The following is a 2,581-nucleotide window of genomic DNA, read 5'->3' as shown; positions in this document are numbered from 1 at the left end:
TCCCCTTTCCGGGTCTGAGAACAGCAATGTGATAAATTCACAAGTACACACAGAATCATATTCCAGCATATGCTGCTAGTCAACTTGCCTCTTGAATACGATCAGAAGACAAAAATGTGGAAAGCAGAGGATTATGATTACTCCACTTATCTCAGAAGCATACACTTAAGAGAGGAGACCCAACTTAGCTGATCTCAAAGATTCTCATAATAGAGCTAACCGGGTAGTACAGCTATGCTACCTCACCTCCATTCCCTAGAGTTTTCATCAGAGAGGGGACCTTAGTGGTACTTCTTTCCCAGAGTAATCAAGAATTTTAATATATCGACAATGAATTAATCTCTTCCATCCATCAGTGATATCAAGGAAATGAAAAAGTAACTTATAAAAAATGTTGGAGACTTTGTCCTAGGACAAGAGACAAGATGAGGTTATTCTAGGCATGCAGAACCACTTGGCAAAAGACTATATTAGAGAATTTCAGAGTTGACCATCTAGGCCAATCCATTTCTGAAACAATTCCATCTACGACATACCTAATTTGTTCATTCAGCCTTTGCTTGAAAACTGCCCAAGAAGGATCCCCCATTCATTACCTCCGGAGGCAGCTCACTTCATTTTTAAAATAGCTCTCATTGCTAGGAAGTTTTGCCTGACGTTGAGTCTAAATTTGCGTCTGCAGCTTCCACCAATCATGTTTTTGGTTCTGCCTTCTGGTCCAAGGCAGCAAGTCTAATCCTTCTTCTAGTGAAAGCCCTTTAAATACTTGAAATCAGCTATCACACATCCTCACCCAAAGTCGTCTCTTTTCCAAACTAAACATCCCCAGTTATTAGAACTGAGTCTCACATGGAATGAATTCACGGTCCTTTACCATCTTGCTTGTCCTTCTGTTTCTGCTTCCCAACTTATTAGCTTTCCTAAGATCTGGCCCCAAACCTGAGTATAAACTATATGTTATAAACACTCATGTGTGATATATATGACCAACGCACAGTATAATAATCCCATCACCTTATTGATCACTGTCTTTTAATATGACCCAAAATCATATTAGCTTTTTTGGCAGCCATGGCATATTTGAGCTTATGTTCCACCAAATTCCCTTCCCTCTCCCCATATGAAATGTGCTATGGAAGAAAAGGATGAAAAATGGAGGTGGGATGGGGGAAAACCAATAAGATTGAACAAAGAGTGAAAAGAAGGCAGCTAGCTAGGTGGCTCAGTGGATAGAGCACTGGACTGGAGTCAGAAAGACCTGAGTTCATATCTGACCTCAAATACCAGCTACATGACCATGGACAAGTCACTTAACCTCTGTCTCTGTGTCTCCATCTATAAAATAGGGATAATAATAGCACCCATCTCCCAGGGATCTTGTGAGGCTGATAATTGTAAAGTGCTTTGCAAACCTTAGGGTGTTATATAAATGCTGGCTATTATTTAAAAAAAAAAAAGGCAGCTAGATGGCTCAATGGATAAAGTGATGAACCTGGAGTCAGGAAGACCTGAGTTCAAATTTGACCTCAGATACTTACTAGCTGTGTGACTCTGGGTCAGTCACCTCTGCCTTAATCTACTAGAGAAGAAAACAGCAAACCACAACAGTATCTTTGCCAAGAAAACCCCATACAGGGTCATGAAGAGTCAGACACAAGTGAACAAATTATTAAAAGAAGCAGGAGGTGATGTATAGTCTTGGGGAAGAGACTATCAGCCACAAACCTGATAACCAATGGGAAATGGGAGATAGGTCTCTAAACCCACTTCCCTGCCTCTGCTCCCTTAGAATAAGAGACAAAATGGAAGGATGGGTTTGAATTAGTCTATTAGCTTATTTCCGGGCTCTTACAAGTCCCTTATTTTACTGTGAGTAGCATCTAATAAAGATATGAAGGTTTGATCCTGGGGGAAAAGCATGTGTGAATTCAACTAAGGGATTGTGATAAAATAAGATTTTTGGAAAGTCAAGGAAGGAAAAAAATCTGTATGACAATTAAGAGTTCTTTGACCCAGGAAGGATAGCACGGTACCTGTATGGGCAAGAGGAGATGAAGAGAAATAGTCAATGGGATCCAGTTAGGACTGAATGTTAGAATCAATGAATGTTAGCTCTGAAGGTTCCGGTTAGTGAAACTGGTTAGTGAAAATTAAAACTACCAGAGAAATTTTTGAAGAGCTAGTTGTTCCCATCAAAAAGACTAAACAAGGATTGTGCTAGGCAAACACACCCAAAAAGATAGAGACCCTGCTCTAAAGGAGTTTACTGTCTAATAGGGACAATAAAATCTTTTTGGGTGTGTTTGTCCAGGGCTTTGTCCCACGGCAGAACATTTAGAGGGCATCTACAATAGGGCTTGTGGCCATACTTGCCTATTCCTCCTTTTTCCAGCCTTACTACACACCCAAAGACTGCTTCAACTTGGGGAATGTTTTCTTCCCTTTGTGGCTGGGAAATTTAGAGGGCACAGATAGCATCATCCTGTTCAATTGTCCCCTTCTTCCCTTCCCACAGTGGGAGCCTTGAGGCATGCTTCCTGCCACCCAAACTTCTCCCTTGTGGGCCCTATCCCCACTTCCA

This window comes from Vombatus ursinus, unplaced genomic scaffold, assembly GCF_900497805.2.
Source record: "Vombatus ursinus unplaced genomic scaffold, bare-nosed wombat genome assembly UNPS02014894.1, whole genome shotgun sequence".
Taxonomy (NCBI): domain Eukaryota; kingdom Metazoa; phylum Chordata; class Mammalia; order Diprotodontia; family Vombatidae; genus Vombatus; species Vombatus ursinus.
Note: the sequence above shows the minus strand (reverse complement) of the source record.